At 44.7% G+C, this 19,365-nt stretch overlaps 1 protein-coding gene across 1 annotated transcript in view; it reads right to left on the minus strand.

Annotated features, from left to right (window-relative positions):
* LOC138189704 (uncharacterized) overlaps positions 1 to 19,365 on the minus strand; it is a 181,134-nt gene that overhangs the window by 129,241 nt on the left and 32,528 nt on the right. The window lies entirely within an intron of this gene.

A 19,365-nucleotide genomic window follows, 5' to 3' on the forward strand; every position in this document is an offset into this window, starting at 1 on the left:
GTCGGGAAGATTTACGATAACGTCGATCGAGCCGCGAGTCGTTCATTCATCATGGAGGAGACAGCGCGCGACTGTCAAAATCGGCCTGCCGCCACCATTGCCAACGACGTCGCAAGCCTTGTCGTGTCGATGTCGCTGAACGGCGCGACGACCGAATCTTCTCGATCCTGTTCTCTCGTCGCGACTTCGTCATTCATCTCGATCGTGAGCGACCGCTTTTTAAACGCTTTGTACCGACCGTTCGCGCTAGCAAACGACTCGAGTCGAGAGATCGTCTAGAAAAATAAAGTCGATACGAGTTTGTTGCTTTTAATTTCCACGGTACGTTGAATTTTGTCCGATTTGTAGTCTATTTTTAAACTCGCAGACATTCTCGTCTGTAAAATGGTGACAGAAACGAAGATGAAATTATTCCTCTTCGGCTGGTTTAGCGAGAACCAGATCATCGATACGTAAGTGATGAATAACGCATTAATCATTTATCAACGATTTATTTGAAGTCTGTAATATTTCACGGCTAAAAAAAGTAAGACAGAGAGGAGAAAAAAAAAGTAGCGTAACACCGCTGCAACTTTCTCCTCGAGCAAAACGCAAGGCCCTCGTGGAATCTCTTACGAACATCCTGTCACAATTTAACCGTGCAGGCGACCGGTTGACCAACACCGTCGGACTAGCCGAACTTTCCCTTTTGTATCGCGATAAAAAAAACGAACGCAGCGTCGCGTTAAGAAGCGCGAGGAGTATGTAATTCGCGCCGCGTGCAACGCAGATCCGCACGAACGAGAAGGGTAATTAATGTGGAATGGTGTTTTTATTGTTGAATCGATCTTATCGCGAGATCCGTCGTTTAATTCGATACAGTTTCCAAAGCGCGTTCCAAGAGGTAGAATACATTAAATCAAGGGAAAGTCGAAAGAAATACGCTTGTCGATATCGGAATCGACAAGATTATAAATTAAAGCATCGAAGGAAGTCCAAGGTAGCTTTAATTCCAAGGTCAAAGATATGCCTTTTAGCATACTGATATATGTTTTTTTTTTTTTTTGCAATTTAATATCGTGGTCGACATCGAGTGGAGTTCAACGACCATGACGTCACAAACCGGTTTCCATTATTTTGTAATCTTAGAAAATTTGTTCGCAGTTACCGACGATAATAAAAGAACACGGTATTATGGCACGTACTAAAACTGTTATATGTAGTTTTCCGTTCAGGACGGTATTATTCGGCCAATTGTTTTCTTATTTTTCTTTTTGCATACGTGACTACCGTCGAAAACGTGGAAACGTTAAGACGAGCAACACAAATATTTATCTCGAAATTTCGAAATCTGTTTTGCGTGTCTTTCGACGAACAAAGATACTTGGAACGTTCCTTGTTCATAGTCACGATGACTATAGAAAGCGATACCGCGGAGAATCGAATCGAATTTATCGATTGTTAGACGAGTTAACCGCTTGGAAAACGGTTTTCGCGATTGGAGCGTGCGTCCGCGGTCCCGCGTTCGCTAATTAACTTTGCTATGCTTTGTTTTTTCGCTGACGGTGTACGGCCGTTCGAATCGAGTCTTGCCAACGAAAAGAAAGTTTTGCTTGTAAAGCAATTTATGCAACCGCTGGATAAACTCGATGCATAATCGCTGCTACTGATCTACGCGTTTCTGTAACTGGAAGACGCAGCTGTTTTCTTCGCGATCTTAAAGGGTAAAACTGGAAAATCGTGGTCAGGAACCGCGACCATCTCGACGCGGTAATCCAACGATCGTCGTGATTTCTATGGGACATTGAACGGAGGAAGAATGCAGGGAAGAAGATCCATTGCACGCCGATTAAGATCCTGCTATGGCGATCGCCGCGTGCTCCATCTGCAAGAAATCGACGCGCGATCTATCCTCTTCTTGCTATCGTTTTTCCTTGGCACGTTGCGACGCGACTATGACACAAAGGAAGAGGTTGAGCCACGCTGAACGACGCAGGAAGCGAAACGGTTGTTGAGAATATTTGTAAAGAAGGATATGCTGCGAGAAGAATACTTATAGGCGTAATCGTACAAATATCAAGTGATTTGAAGATATGGTAGGATAAGAGGAAAGAGGGCAAAAAAGAGCAAAGAAAGATTCGTTTCTAGTTTCTAACAAAGTGCGTTAGAAAGAAAGGGCTGCAGCTTCGTGTCATAAAATGGACACGCATCGTTGCACTTGCGAAAGAAACACGATCCTAAAGAGCCAGTCCTCCGTGAACCATTCACCTTTTTTTCCCCAGCATTTTCTTTCACTCGCAATCAGACAAGAGATATGGCTCGTTCTACTTGAGTCCAATCTTCCTGCGAGCTGGCGAGATTAAAAAATGCCAACGTTGAAGCGTGCACACGCGTCCCGTTACATTCGTTATTAGTTTCGTTGTAATGCGTTTTCTTGCGCGACGTCTAATGCGACAATACCTTCCTTCTGCCTCCTCGGCTTATTGGCGCGGTACGTGTATACCGTTACGAAAAGATGCCTGTGTCATCTAATTTCTGCGCGTAACGCGTGACTAAGGTGCGGATCAACGTCTGAGCGAACTTCCTGCCAGTATTAATCGATGTGCAGTCTGCCAGATATAATGGGATTGTCGGGTAGATACTACCTCAGATTACCGATAGTTCGATCGAAAAAAGCGAAAACAGAGAGAAAATAATGGGATAACTGATGGCAAAAACCTAGTTTCGGAATAAAACTTTGAAAAGATCGTCCGGTAAAACATATTTACGTTGTGCTGTCTTTACCGATTACGGGAAAAGCTAGTGTTTCCAGGATTATAATAAAAACAATTATAATAAAACGAATCGCTTTAAAAATATATTTCTTGTCTGCTTCCGATCGATTCTCTACGCAATAACGTCGTCTATGTGCGAAGCAGCAGACACAAGCAATCGAAGAAGCATCAGCAACCAGGCAAAGGAACCGAAGAACGCCTCGTACAGCTAATGCATGCATGGAAGCCGATATGCGGCAGCATTGACAGTTTTTGCCTGGTGTCATTATGACCGGCGACGGCACAAAAGACGATCGTCGGGTAGCCAAGCCATCCGTAACGAACGCCTCCCGAAAGAAGTCTGCCTACCGGGGGCAGAAAAGGAGCGGGACGAGGACGATGATGAGGAGGAACAGGCGGAACAGGGAGCCGACCGTGGGACGCCGTCCCTCTTATCATCGCCGGCCAATCGGTCCGAGGCGACACACCGTGTCTCTTTGCTCGCTTTGTCCCATGCACGCTCCGGCAAATTAATACGGAGAATGCCGGCAAGGACGATCGACCGCGCCAGAAGCCGATCGTGCGTGTCCGCTTCGCTGCGCGCCGCTCCATTGCTCCACCGATGGGATTAAACGATGAGAAAATTGCATAGAATACGGAGACTCGATCGGTTTAGAGGTAGCGAGAGATTTGCAATCGAGAGTCGAATGTGTTAAAATAGAAACATATCTGTGATAACGAGGCTAATCTAACGTGTGCGTACAACACGAAACTATCACCAAGCTAAACCACGACGATCTTTGCCTCGTCATTCCGCGATTCAACGTTCCGTGGCATTTTCAAGCACCTCGTTTCATCCTCCAAACGTATATTCATTTCTAACAAATCGATGTACTTTGACAGTCGAGTAAACACCTCGGAAATCAGAACGAGATGAAAGGAAAGAGACAGAGATCGAAGATAAAGAAAGATGCAAAGGGAATGGAAACCACTAAAGAGGTGCACGTGCACGTTGGTACACGTTGTCGCTCGGTCTGCCTGAAATCGGTCGATCTTCGTTCGGCCGCCAGATCGATTTCGTCGGATGCCAACAACTTTTTTATCCGTCCGCAGGATCCATCGAGGGAAAGAACTTAATCTAGACTCTGAGGTCGATTTCATCCATAACCGGGGAAAAACGCGCACGATCGTATATACCTGCGGTTACAAAGTAGGCCTTTGATATTAGTTATTCGATTTCGAGGTATTCCGCTGCTCGTTCGTTCGCGGAGGAAAGGCTGTGTATTTGGCGCATTGAGAATCGTAGTAACACGAGTTAATATTCTGAGAATTTGAGTCGGCCATTCGGTTTCATAGTCCACTCAATCGCAAGTTATATCGCGAGTTACCAGTTATAATCTAACGGCACACACGCTCACCTGTAATTCTGATTTAACAAAGCTAGATTTCCTTTCTAGCGAGATTTACATCGAATACTGAACTTTCCCAGGAAGAATTTTTAAATATTAATTACGTATAGATAACATATTTCAAAAATTTTCCTACATCGACGTAATAGAAAACGGTCGATACGTATTTTGTCGCGTACGTCCGCAGATAAATCGCGAGACATCGGATTAACAAACCGACTCTTCCTTGAACGATCGGCGAGTCGATCGGCCGTCAAGAGGATCGATAGAAGACGAGTCTGGTCGATCTGGCGCGAACAACGCAAAAAGGTAGTACATATTTGCAAATGATTGCTGCCGCTCGAAAGACGAGAGACAACCGGTGCCCGATGGGTTGGCAGTCTGCAATCAATTTGCAGAAGCGCGGCCACGCCGATGCGAGATCGCGGATCCGGCGGATTTGCGGCGTGACTGACGATGCGTGACGCCGCGGAAGACCGCAACAGAGAGGGGCGCCGCCAATCGCCTATGTACGCTCCACTTTGCCGGTGTGCATCGTAGGCAAAGGCGAAAAGCTCGCATGCCATCCGCGCGTCCTCTCGCCCCTCTTCTCGCGTCGTCGCTTGTTCATGCATGCTTATCTTTTCCATGGGATCAAAGGACCGCGCGTGTATCGTGCCGTGTTTCCAGTCTTGAAACGTAATCCGTTCCGTGGATTGGTTTCGGCTGTTTCGTGCTCGCGTTCGAAATCAAATGGTCGTTCACGATTCACGATCCCGCTGATCGTCTGTCAACCGTGTAACGCGCGATGATCGTTTCGATACACGAAACCATTTTACATCCTTTTCAGGTAAAGTTGGAAAATAGTTGTAAAAAAACAAATTTCGATCTATTTAACGATAGTATCTGTCCTTTAGTTTTTCATTCTTACAGAATCATACGATTTTCCTTATGTAAATTAATTTCTCCAATCACCCAATGCATAAAACTTTGTATAACAGTGAATGTTCTTTTTCCACGTAAAATATGGAACAAATCTGTTCTTTAGTTCTTCATTCTTACAAAATCATACGATTTCCCTTATGTAAATTAATTTCTCCAATCACCCAATGCATAAAACTTTGTATAACAGTGAATGCTCTTTTTCCACGTAAAATATGGAACAAATCTGTCCTTTAGTTCTTCATTCTTACAAAATCATACGATTTCCCTTATGTAAATTAATTTCTCCGATCACCCAATGCATAAAACTTTGTATAACAGTGAATGCTCTTTTCCCACGTAAAATATGGAACAAATAGAGCGGAATTTTTCACCATCATTCCTTTACGTCTACAAAAATAAAATCGAGCTTTCAACAGCTCGGCCTCGACCAAACGAACTCGTCGAGTTTGAATAACGCAGGATTTCAAGCGTTAAATTCGCGAGTATCATCGACACCCCGATGGGGAAGTGCGACGAAACCGCGACATCGTTGCCGGTGTGACGAGGGTGTTCGTAGCAGCGCAAGCCGACACGGCGTCGTGAGAAACCAACGAAGCAACCTGGTTGTTAGTCGGACCCTCCGCCGCGCCGCCCCGTTTACCAAGGCATAATCGTTTATCGGAGTCATGCGAGGCGACGGAGAGCCGGCTGGCAGTTTCCAAGTTTCGCTTCGGTTAACTGCCGTCCGCGAGGCGAGGGAACGCACACGCGGGTCAAGGAGGAAGCCGGATCGCGTTATAGCGTTTTGCAACCAAGTAACACCTTCGACGTCGCGTGATACCGGTAATTACTGAAAAATAGCCCGCCGGCCTGTTCCCGCTTTTAGCCCAACCCGACAAAACGGCCCCGGCCAATTGCTCGTTACCAGCTATCGTGCGCGTAAACGTCCTACCCTTTTCGAAAGTCGCCCGCTCGCAGTCCTCTGCAGGACTTGAGGATCGGCTAGCGTGCTCTTCTCCGACGCGAAACGGGTGTCTCATGGGGTTAACCGGCGTACGGAGGTTAATCGTCTTTTGGAATTCTTCGGCAGCCAGGCGTTTACCTTTTATTCTTTTATATTTTGTGGCAGCCATTGCTGCTAAGCGGAGGAGCTCTTGTAGAAAAGGAAAATTGTTGCGAGCATCAAAATTGGACAATTTTGATTTTCTATTGGAAAACGTTCTACGTATCAATGATTATTTCGTATAGTAGAATTTAAGTGGAATTTCCCTTTCTAAATATTTATTAACGCGAGAAGATGGTGTCGCGACGTCGTTTACGTAGAGGAAGATATTAGTGCGAATAAACAGCAGTTAATTATTTCCTGGCTTTTATCTATGTCATCTATCCAAATTGAGTTTTCCTTACAACTAAGAAGTGACACGTGCAGGCTTTTGTACAGATACGCTTCTCTTTTTCATGAGTTTGTCTCCTGGCACTTACAGCGTCTTCTAAAAGCATTCTTCTGTTCTTGTTATTTCTACATATAGCAAGGCAGGCTTTGCTATTTTAAATAATCCTAAGATTCAACGTTTTAAAATTCAATTTCAAACTTCGTACAGGATAATGAAACTTATTAGACATTATTAGTGTTTAATCTAATAACGAAGGAATCGTTGCAATTGCAAAACGTCGCTGCATGCTGCGAGCAGTTCCTTGTACTTTACACGTATCTCGTATCACCTTTATTCAGCCAGCTGTCCCGATTAAATCAAATCAAAGGCAGTACCAACCGTAAATTCCTCGTCCATTACGCTCCATCGTCACTGTCTTATAAAGTGTTCACGCTATCGCAAACATTACAAAGGGCCGTGTCGCGAACCATCGATCCTGCCACCGATATATCCGCTATAAAGTCGTTACAAAGTCATTACGACACGGAGCGGCGCCATATCGATACAATCCGCGGACTCTGGAGATACCGATCTGTCCGATGATTCGATCTCGAGTACTACGTACTTGACTTCTACCCACGATACCGAGGAAACCGCGACTCCGATTCTGTCGCGACTCTATGCAAATTATCGTTCGATGTTGTTACGCCTCTAGACGTCGTGACGATCAAAATAAATTTATTTTAGTGATCGCGGTAGAAAGTTATTGGCGACCGTGCCAAATGGGACTTTTACATCTGTAAGAACGCACGAAATTTTACCGTTCAAAATTCTAAAAAACGTTTAGTTCGTCATTTAGGTCCCTGTCACAGTACCGTACCATTATCTCTTTCCGTATGGTATACGCATACAGTCACGTACATATTTACTTGCAAGCAGTATCGGTTGCAGGATAACTCGAACGAGAACAGGTTCGCCAGTCGCAGGTTTCACCGTTTATGCTCGAGCCCGCGATTTTTCATATTCGATTAATCGACGCGGCCCGAACGTCAGCCGAAACGTTTAATCGCCGGCCGCGAGCCGCTGTGTAACTTTATTAACCTGCGGGACCTCGATCGCTTGTGCCGCATCGCCGACGCGGTTATCTCCCGTTTTCTCCGGGATTGATATGCCAATTAAGCGGTACCTCGAGGCTGAGACCGCGGCTACCACGTGTGCGTGCCCTTCGCCGATCTGGCCGCGTCACTCTTCTTCGCCTCGATCGAACATCCATCGACAATCGAAAGGAAACGTTGCTTTTATGGTGCTCGATTAATAGGCGTATTATTGCGGCCATTTTTTATATTCGATAACATTACTTTGAGCGTGATCGCGATCGCAGGTTACGAAGCAGATTAATTCAGCGATAGAACGTGTTACGAACAAATCTTAAAAAATCTCGCGTCTTGGGCAATTTGAAACGATTAGCTTGATGGGATTTGACTAGTTTCTTTTTTTTTTTTTTTTTTTTGTAATAGCTGGAACATTGTTGAGAGAATGCATTGCTTAAAATAAATCGCTCCACTTATCAAACTTGTACTTTCTAGTAAAGCTCTGGTATAACATACAACAGAGAGAACAGCTGTATGGCGTGACCAAAGTTACCGGCACTCGTAACGATAAGCTACAAAGTACACGGACTTACGAAGCATTTAAAGACGCTTGGCATTTAATTTTAAGGCTCGTTTTCCGCGGGATTTCTCTATCACGAAACGGCATAAAAGTGGAAAGGAGATGGAGCGCAATCTCGCGCGGAAATCACGCTCGGTCGTTTAATTTTCGAGAGTTTTTCGAACGCGATCCGACGATTTCTCGGTCACGAAAGCGGTCGCAATTTTATCGGGATCGTGTCGTCGGGGCCGACTAATCTTCGAAACAATTCTTAAGGCGCTTGACTCGACCGCTCTCGTGTTCGGTCACGGAACAAAGCCTGAACCGGTTCCGCCGAATGGGATCGCGCGTCATTCGAGTACTTCATTTTCCAGACTGTGTTTCTTCTCGAGCGTGATGTATACCTGCTCGGTCACGAAACACCGAGAAAATCGCACGGCCAATTTTTATCGATACTTTCGTTTCGACAGGGAACGCCGGCTATTCAAATTACGTAAGAGGAAATTATTAAACTCGAGTTACACAGATAACCACATCTTCGTTTCCATGTATTTAACGTACGTGTATATATATATATATTAATCTAAAATATTCGTGATGTGCGAATTCTAAATAATTATAATACGCACTCTTAAATACGTAATCATACCATTGTTTTCGATGTTTAGCTCAGACGCGCGTGACTTTTCGGTATCCAAACGATACACAGTAACACGTAATGCATATATTTAGATTCAATTTCATCGCTGGGACACTCGACGATATATCAAAAATTATTCTTTGATTAGAGCAGACGTCGCTACAATTCCATCGATAGACGTTTAATTGGTATATATTGCTTTGGCAACTAAGTGATTGCGGATTTTGTCAATACCATCTAATGTCAAAATCCGCAACCACTTAGTTGCCAACCCAATACAAAAGCGTCGCGTGTGACAGTCAGCGATTGGTTACTCGATGAGTCAGCTAAAAGAAACTAGTGGCGTTGACACCGCGCAACCGAGAAAACTGCCATCGCATATTTATTCGCTCGAAACGACCTCTTGAACAATCTTCGAAACTTACACCCGCTGAGCCACCCTGTATCGCTTACCACTTCGCTATGGTTAGCATACTTACTCTCCTCTCGCAAGAAACGCTTCCTGGCAGAGTTGTTGGCGACCGGACGCGAGGGGAGGGTAACCAGGCTCCTTTAGAATTCGCGCGTGAGCAGCGAGCGAGGCAGAGAAAAATATCCAAGATGAAATCGGCGAGGGTCAAAATGCATGACAAATAACGCGGCTTGTCCACCGCGGAATGAAACAAAACCCCGGCAAAGAGCTGGACGCCGCTTTGTTCCCATTGTGGGCCCGGTGTCACTTCAAGGTAACGTTGCATTCGGTTCCCCGGCCGCGGTGTCGGGTCGCCATCAGATGACGCTTGATAAAGGAACGACAAATTGGTACCACCCGAACGACTGCTGCTCTTCGCGGAAGATCCGACCGCGATAACGTTCGTGTCGATAAACACGCTACACGACCACGTCTCCCGCGATTTCATGCGCCGCCGTGCACACAATTTTCGTACCTGTTTCCGGTACGTTTGAAAAATCGCCGGTTTTTGTACGATCAACGCTCTCCCGAACGCGGACCAACACACGGAATGTTTCAACAATTGCGCGATCCTTCTACCAACTGAAGTTTCGCGGATGGATGTTGCTTCCAGAGAAGATTGTATGCGGATGTTGGCAGACTGAGATCGTCGTACGTAACAGATTTTAGGTGGTAAAGGTTGTTATAAATGATTCTTTGAATTACTATGTCGAATGGAACCGATCCACGCCGACGTAACCGAAACGGATCAAGATATCGAGAGAGCTGGCAGAAACCGTCGGAATGCTAATGGATTCAGAAAGGAAGGACACGTAAAAACTCGGATGGAAGTTGCCGCGAGACGAAAAACAAGTTCCCCTACCGATATCATCGGAGTCGAGTATCCACAAAGCTACATTGTTTCTTAGAAACAAGTCACCGGGTGCGGTGGATCACGGTTGGCCGATTACAGATCTCGATCCGATGAACACACCGGGTCCACCTTGCGTCCTGTAAACGTTCGCTGACAAGGGACGAGGCAAGAGAAAAAATTTTCTACGCGGCAGAGGAATCTTCCGGTTGAATTAATCGTCGACCCGCTTAGTAGCGGCCAAATTTTATTCTTGCTCGCGGCGAAGCGTAGCCGCGATCGTTGCTGACCAACGACTCGAATGACATCGACGATTATTAAATCGAGATAGCCGGATTTTTACGCTGACCCAAGTATACGTTCGATCAGGGATAGTAGAGATCGAGTTTGCAGGAATACGCGCGCCGTGACAAGAGAGGACGCGAGCGCGTTGTAGCCGCGATGTTGGTTCAATCATGGGCTACAAGCGCGATCGGCTGGTCCTCTTGGTCCGGGTCCAGTGGCGTAATCCTCCGTCACGTTCTTCGATCATCGTTCAGGCGAATTTACACGTTTCGCTTTGATCGAACAATACGCTCGATTCGACGAGATTCAATGTTGATTCAACATCGACAAATGCTTTGTCATCCCCACGCTGCGTCTCAACCTTCTCGTGTAGCAATACGGCGAGGAAAAAGTGTTATATCTTAACGCTTGCAATTCCATAACAGCGTGCAGGATATAACTTTGCTTAAACGGTGCCGGTTTTAGCGTTTTTCTAACACGGGATTGTCGTTATTTTGGATTGTGACTCTTGCAAAGTTCAAGTGCGATATCCTGCTCTATATGTCTATAAGGCGGAAGCCGCGTGCATCGAAGCCTAGCGGTCCATGGAGGAATACACGCGGTGGAAGAGACCTTCCGGCGAGAATCGCGCGCTCTTCGAGCCTCTCTCGCTGAATAATGAACCGTCTTCTCGGGTGCTTTACGCGGTCGACCAACCGGTCCCGTTTCCGTAAATTATAACCATTAGCGGCACTTGCGTTTCGCGGCCGCGCGTCCCGGTAATTTTCGTGAAATTAAACGCACCGAATCAATTACTCGTTCGCGCTACGCCGGGCAATCGAGGACGGACGATGACCAGACGCGCGCGATGGGAAATGGCGCGCCGCTGTCACCGTGGCGTGCATCTGCGTTTGTCAAGAGTCAAGAGTATCAAGTCGAACGGGCATGGTCACGAAACACCGCCATAAAAGTGTAATTTACCCGGCGATTTCGGCACGACACAATGTACTCTTGGTGGTTGAACGATACGTAAGAGGATAATTGGACGCAAAAGGTGAACTCGAGCGCTCCGGAAACCGGTTCCTCGTGATTTCCGTTTAGCTATGACTTATCGATGCCCTTTTCCCGTGTCTTCTCCATTCAATTCCACGATCCTTTACTGTCGTTTCCCTCTTCCTTCAAACTTTTCCTCAACCGAATTTTGAAACTGATGATAAATTTCTTTATAAATCTGCCTTAGATAAACTTTCAAATAATTCTTAGTGCGAATTTAACGCTCGATTACGATGAAAATACAACGAAAAGTGGCAATTTCGTAGAAAGAAACTTTCAAAGGATCAGAATATTTGCGACGACGCAACAGTGTATCGAAAATAGCGTCGCCATGGGTCCAATAATTCAGGGTAAGTTTCGTCAGCGGGGATGCTCGTGACAGAAAATTCGTCCCGGGATGCGGTGTTCGTCCTTAGAAGGCGTCTTGCTCCTTGACCCGCGTCCCAGCTCATTCGTCACGCTTGTCGGCTTTCGCGACACGCGTATCCACGCCGCACGATACCGACCCGCTGTGTCCCGGGACAAATTTATAAATTTGACAAGGAAACGTACGAAATGAGAATAGAAAGAGCTATGGATCGTTCGAGGACATCTCCGATTATGGTATCTCGGATGAATAAATCGAAACCGGATCCTTGATTCGTAGATCGACAGATCTTTTGGCTGTCATTCTACGAATAGATTCTTAAGGACAATGCGTGCAATTATTCATATTCGAAATGGTGTAAAAAGTTCTTGGAATTGAATGTTTGAAGGATAAGAACTACGTATTTCCATATCTTGTACCATGACAGCAGATACATATTTTGAGGATAATGCTCGAAGGAACGGCGATCCAATGAGGCAATCGTTGAACCGATTTTCTACTTCTTTCTATAGCGAAAAATGTGATCAAACACAATGCGACAGGTTTAATAAAAGTTCGGTATACGAACGAAGTCGAAATGATAAAATAAGAAGAAAGTGAGTTTGGTCAGCTGTCGCCTATTGCGAATCGATAAGCAAGTAGAAATAAAAGAAACAAAACGATTCGTTTCTTCGATGGATCTTTCGAACTTCGATAGTTGCGATCGATTGCCTTCCGACTTGGGTGCACGTCAAAAATCATCCGACAAAGTTGCACCAATGACTATGTTGTTCTTGCCCTTGCGATAATTTGTATCGTTTATAGCGTTGCACCGTGACAAGAGGATAATTGCGGAATATTTGATTTTAATCGACACAGGAGCACGTAAAAGGAACAAATACGTTTACTTAAGAGCAATATAGTCGTTTGGTCGCTTGATCCGTCTAAATGGCAACGAGCACAACCTCTTGATTTTTGTATGTAATATCTTCGTTTCTATTAAAGACGTGAACTCATTTTCAAAATTGCTTTCGAGTTTCATAAGATGTAATTTTCGTTCAATGTTTTTTATATCTGCTAAGGAAACACCAAAGAAACTGATCGCACGTGTATGAAATTTGTATATGTGTATCTTTATAGGTTTCCTTACACATATACACATATCGCACGCAATACTCAACATGTGTGTATTATTAGGTTGTCCGGAAAGTTTCTTTCGTTTCATAAGGTGATAATAGATGAACAACAATTTCTCTTTTATATTATTTTATTCAATTAGGTATGATCCATTTCGTTCTATTTCTATTATTATGTTCGTGTATAAATTAATATAAAACGAAAAACATCGCGCGTCTATTATTTTCTTATAAATCGAAAGAAACATTTCGGACAACCTAATAAATAAAAATCACATTATATTGATATTATCCTGCTGACAAGCATGTGTGCAGCTCAAACTACATTATATTCGTATCGACATGGAGGAATCGCATCAAACGAATACCACGATACGTCCGATCATTCTCGAATAAAAATTCTGCTGACACTTTCGAACGATCGCTACGAGATAGCCACGTGCACGAAGACGCGTCATTTGTTCCCTTCGAGCGGCGACCGATAAGACGGACGCGTAATCCGCGAGAAGCATGGCGATCATTCGATTTGACCTGGATTTATGCGATCGCGATCGTGCCTTCTTTCCTGGCAAACTTCCACGCGTCTCAGTCACCGGCTTCGTTCGTTTCAGGTGCATCAGCTGACCTTGCAACGCGCCAATCAACGTTCCTGGTCGCTTCACTGGCCACGCTTGATGTATCGCCGCGTATGCTTTGGTGTCTCGCGATACGCTTCCGTGAAACCAGCTTCCCATCATTGATTGCGCGAATTTTTTCTCACCTTTATATACGGTGTCTTGTAAGTTTCTATATCGTCGATGAGATTGATACGTCGAGGTCGATAGTGTACGATAAATGTTGCGATATTCGAAGAAACAAATGTTACAAAGGACCTTTTACGGCGTCTCTCCTGGTCTTTTCATTTGTTTCGTCAAATTCTATCTTGGTCAGACCGAGAAAACACCTGACGTTACATCCGTCTGTGCGTATTGGAAATCTCGACAGAATTAAACGTAAAAAGAAGGCTATCTGTAATTCGTTCGTCTGATCACGATTTCACCTTCTTCGCACGCACTCGCAAAATCCGTGAAACGGATACTCCAGATATCTCTCCGTGGCGAGACGAACGTCCGCAGATCGCGAACCGTGACTTTCTCGCGCGTTATTCGAAGCGGAGCCGAGACGCGTGCAGCTGGCCGATCGCCTTTCACGCGCGTCTCGGCCGGAGACGGACGTTTTCCATTTTGCATCGCCCGCAGGACGCTCACCTTCCTTCGCAACTTCGCTGCGTCGTCCGCGTGATGGCCTTCCGCCTTCTCTCTGCATAATCTCTCTGACAGTGAGAGTAAACCCGCAGCAATGGATCGTACTTTGTTGCAGAGATACCCAGAAATTTTGAATCGAACTTCAAATTTCGACACGTAGATCTTAGATTTTTAAACGTACGAGGAATAACGAGAATTTAAAGAGGGCTAAAGTATACGAAACGTTGGGAAAAAATATTCTGTATTTGATTTTTAGCACAAGGTGTACAGGATGACTCTAGATTACCGCCGAAGCACGCGTGGTCTATAATTTTGAGACCGAAAATAACAGAATAAAACCTGATTCGCGTAAAGAAAGATCATTTGTTTCGACATATCGTAGCATCGAACGAAAGTTCAACAATTTCCCTGGCTCTTCAATCTTTTCTCAATTATCGTTTCAGCGAATCTCTTTCAACTCGTCGTTTACTTCGGTGAACGTGCTTTCTGCCATTTTGTAGATTGGTTTAACCTTGGAGATCTGGAAGGGATATGTCAAACGGATATCGTATATGAGGAACCGCTCGCACGGTTTTACGTCGGAGGACGTTTCGTGGAAGAACGTTGGAAATTGGACATTAGGTGGGGTTAAGCGACTTCTTATTCATGAGTGTCCTCCGGCTGGTTTGAAGCTCAAGTTTCGAATTCTCTTATTACATACGTCGTTAACTTGTTTTTATGCTGCTTTGCCACCTGCGACAGAAAACGAACTACTCGTGGAAGACAAATTTTGTTAACGACTATTTCAGATATTCGTAGAAAGTCTGCGATTCTGGCCAGTACTTCGCCAACTTTTCTTTTCTAGAAAATATTTCTGACAATTATCATTATAATTAGACCCGTTCACCGAGTGTTTACTTTCAACGAAAAGCCTAAGGAAGCCCCGCCGAACAACGAAACCCAAAGAAATTACCAAAGCATTTGCCAACAAAATTATCAGAGGACGACTCGTAATCCATCGTCTCCGACGCGAGTCAGAACGTAGATACGTACGAGAAAGTGACGACACACGCACCTCGATCGAAACGCGATCCTTGCGGCGTGGATGGCCGCGATCCTCTTCGCGTGATATCTTTCACTCCCATTGCCGTTCCTCCCACGTGGCGGTGAATTTTGCGGTGTAAAATGTCCAGGAGGCGGGCGAAGGAAACCGAGCGGCGGAGCCATTAGACTCGCAGCCAGAAAATTCCACTCGCCGCGGCCTACGCGGAAACGATCCTCGCGCGGCCGATGATTTATAGACGGTGGCTCGTTATCGTGAAAGCAGAGGAGCCGTGGCGGCATCGGTTGCAGCAGCGGCAGCAACAGCAGCCGCGGATCGCGCTCGAGACGTTCGGCATTCCGAGCTAGATTACTTTGTACTTTGTGCTTTCGCAACCTCTTCCTCGGCCGACTCGGCGGCGTTCACCTGCTCTCCGTGGCAGCGGAGGCCGAATCAATTCCTGCCATCGAGGACAGTTTTAATTTTCCTACATTGTCTTAGAGTCCGCATTGCGCCGCTGCTGCTTCATCGATCATTGTCGTTCGGCTTTTCTATTCTCCGTTCTTTTTTTGCATTCCACCTTTTTTTTTTCAAACGAGCTGGTTTGTAGCATGATTTATTCTCGAGCTTGGCACTCGTTCGCTCCCACGAAGTTCCAAAGAGATTATACGGGGTGTATCGTGACGTGTTAGGGCGATTTCAGTAGTGGACGACGAGAAGTCGTATAGTAACGACGCGAAGTTTCTCACGAAACAAGAAGATTTTTAACGTTTGAAAGACTTGGCGTAGAATTGAATTTTCTACGATAGAGAAACACGATTGGATGGAAGATTCAAGCTGTCGTTATCGCGCGTCTAATACTACGGTGATTCCTATTATTTCATTTAACGACCAATCGCCATCATAAACACAGGACGAACAGCTACCGATAAATCACCGACGCTATCAAACTGAAAAATTGCAAGCTATTCGAATAAAATTGATTTCCAATCCATGTCCAATTACCCGCATCAGACCTTTCAACGCATTAGACAAACTACCCACTCCATTACATCCAATTACATTGGTTTAAACGCGGCGTGTTCGGCCATTCCCTGAGCCACGGCGAGCCGTTTTCGCGTGGTCATAAATCGATCACGATAAAGAGAGCGTCGTTCTCGTTGGTGGTCCAAAATCGCCCGAAACGAGACCGGCGCCCTGCAAGAAGAAAGTTTCCGCCGTTATTACAGTGTTCATCGCGCTATCGCGCGATTATCTCGCGACGAAAGGTCGGATGTATCTCGATTGATCGGCCGCCACGTGATTTCGATCTCGAAACGCCGTTCCATGGGATCCCGACTTACGGTTAAACCATGCGAAATTCGCTCAAGGATCATGAGAATTTACGATGGTATGCAAAACGTGACAATTGAATATTATTAAAAATATCGGTGGTACCAAAGTATATATATTGCTGAGAAAAATTACCGTGTTTTGTAGAGCAAATTGCTCGACCCACGGACATTTTTTATGAATTACGAAACCGAAGTGATGGTATGACAGAAAGGGAAGCCAATCAGCAACAGTCAATTGACTGCAGCACGTTATTTTGCCCATGTCGTGGCCGATGTTATTTTTCCCATATTTCGCTTCGATAAAATAAAGTTAAAATTATTTCGACTTGCAGATAATATCGTCAGATAAAGAGCGTATCATCCAACGATAAAGGAGTTTTAGAGTCGCGTTTTAGTTAACGCGTTAATTTATAGACAATTAAAATCCGACAGTAGCTTTACTTTTCATACGCGTAAACGCGAAGGAAATTTATTACGAACGAATGTCTCGCTTTGATCGCGAAGATCGAGGGGGACGATCGTTCTCCAAAAATTGCCCGCGAAAGACTAGCTTTATCGATTGTACCAGGATACCTACTTAGCCGCCCAAGGACAATGGCCGTGCTACCTCCGCAGTGAAACGCTATACACGATTATTTCGAGCGATATATCGCCCCCGCGAGGCTGGCTGCTGGCAACACGGTAAAAGGACCTTTCGGGAGATCGAGATAGAGCTTATTGTCCCGGAACGACGCCGGGGCAGGTGTGTACGCTTAACAAATCGGCCGTCGTCTTGGCGAGACCAAGTACGACTTTCTTGCACCTCCTTTTCTCCTTGTCTCTTTCTCGGTTTACTTGGCGATTTTCCTCGATCTCGAGCGATAAATCACGGCTTGAACACATGGACATGGATGGTACGAACGTCGTTAGCGAGCGAATCGTCGTCTTACAAAAGTATGACGAGAAATTTCTGTAGTAAGATGGTTGATATTCTCGATAATTTTTCCTATAATTCTTGGAAGCGGCTTATATAATGGTCCTTAAGCGATTGAAATATATTGCGAATTAGTTATTCTATTGCCAATTGTTCCCAGAAGCTGGTATATACTTACCATTATATTGTAAAAATCTAGCAATGGAAGAGAAAATTACACGTTTTATTATAATTTCATTTCGTGTTCAATAATGAAACGTTAATTTCAGACAAGATATACGTAGATCGTCAAAGACACAGCGCATATACCGTTCGATGAAATGGCAATTCTATAAGAATATAGAGGAAGCATTGTATGAAAATGAAATTATTTCCATTTCCGCTCTGAACTGTACGAGCAATCCGCCGATGTCGGCAAGAATGTTCATTCATTTCGATTGAGCCGCGCGATCAGTTCGCGATATTCACAGGGATACGATGAAGATTTCAGCAAACCGGCAAGAAGAAGTTCGCGAAGCGTAATCAAATACTCCGAATCGTGAATGCGCTCAGCTGACGAAGGTCAACGCAACCGATCAATTAGGAGCGTGGCTGTTAATTAGCGGGGGAACCGGTTAATTGATACCATTCCGTAGTAAATCGCGATCGAATTAATTCCTCGGTATTCGCGGGCTTAATTGGCCGACGACGAATTAATCCTGCTCCATCGCGACGGTTCGAACGGGACTCGGTTTTTCCAGATTTTAATTGGTTCCCGCGAAGGGGACGAGAGGGGACAGAGAGAAGGAAGAAGAAGATGCTCGCTCATACTGCCGTATCGTTCAGCAGATATGAAATTTCATATCGTATCGCGTTAATAATGTCTTCATGAATTTTCATCGTGATTATTTTTCTCTTAATGGATCCTTCGATCGAACGCGGCGTTAAGAAATTCTCGCGAACGAGAGTTACGTAGCAGGAATTCCTTAATATTCTAAGACATCGTGTAACTCGAAAGTTAGGGCTTAACGATCGAAATTTCTTAAAAACTCTGTGGAAAAGTTCGACGTTTTCTTATCATCGATTTGCTGATGTATTATATATAGCGCGTGTAATCGTAAATCACGTTTCAAACGTATCTTTTTCAAACGTATTCTATTTCTGGTAATATTCAGTCGTTACATTTAACGTACCTTAGTTCTACATTTTAATGGAAAAGCACGTGAGATATCTTATTCATGGATACGAGAGGGTCAGTAACTGCGGTGTTACGTGTGTTTATTGAGTAAACATTTACACGCAGAGTACCTAATAGATACAGCGAGTCCAAAAACCATCGCGAGGCAAAAGATTATTACGTAGACTGGTCTGTGACTCGGCTGTTATCAAATCATAAAATATTCTACAAAGTATACCACTATACTTGTGTATCTAACGGGCTCGTTTAGGTTCGTGACTTTCTAATCGTTTTGCACCTATCTACTCCTTTGCTCTATTCTTATCTACGTTGTCGTAGAACCTATCTACGTTCTACTAGACGCCTATCACCGTGCTAATCTGAGTTCTACTCTCAATGCTAATTGGAACTTTACATTGGGAGAAACGTGATGAATCTCTGTCAGGTTTGCTACGAATGCGACATTGTTACAATTTCGTACACCCGAACACAGCGAGTAAAGAAATTTCGACAGAACTTTGTAAAACGTTCGATTCTTATACGCAGTTGGATCAACCACCCTACACCTTTATGCTTCTACATCATCGTACGAAACAAAATAACGGAGAGCTGAAGCTTTTTGATAGAAACATTCGGTTTTTAAACGGCTAAATCGAATATTACATAGCCTTGTGCATTTATATTAGCACAAGAGACAAAAGAATGTTATAAATCTTTCATGAAACCGATGAAAGAATGTCGGATTACACGAGATTAAGCGATTCCCATTTCCGAGTGCTTGGTTTCTCGCGCGACCGCGCGTGTAACATCCGCGTGTTAGTATGCGTAACGAGGACGAGACAGGTACAGGAAAGCAAGATTCTTCCAGGGTTATAGACCCTCTGGATTAC

The sequence above is a fragment of the Bombus flavifrons genome, chromosome 2 (assembly GCF_040668555.2).
Source record: "Bombus flavifrons isolate JBK064 chromosome 2, iyBomFlav1_principal, whole genome shotgun sequence".
NCBI lineage: Eukaryota > Metazoa > Arthropoda > Insecta > Hymenoptera > Apidae > Bombus > Bombus flavifrons.